Source organism: Falco punctatus (genome assembly GCF_963210335.1).
Source record: "Falco punctatus genome assembly, chromosome: 13".
NCBI lineage: Eukaryota > Metazoa > Chordata > Aves > Falconiformes > Falconidae > Falco > Falco punctatus.
Genome location: NC_137593.1, coordinates 10,801,371 through 10,801,643, shown reverse-complemented (window position 1 = coordinate 10,801,643; position 273 = coordinate 10,801,371).

The following is a 273-nucleotide window of genomic DNA, read 5'->3' as shown; positions in this document are numbered from 1 at the left end:
GTTGGGGAAAAAAAAAAGATGAGCATCTCTGAGTGCATTAGATGGAGTTTCACAGCTGGCTCTGCCCTCCCTGGGACTCAAACCCTCCACCCTACGCACCCACAGAGGGGCGCACACCGGGTGCCCAGGCACTGCAGGGTGGGCACAGCACCACTGCCCACAGCACCACTGCCTGGCCTGACCCCGCGGGACCACTTGGGTACACGACAGCAAGAGAAAGCGGGAGCAGAAAGGGGCCGAGAGCCAGCCTGGGGCTGGCCAGGAAGAGGAGGA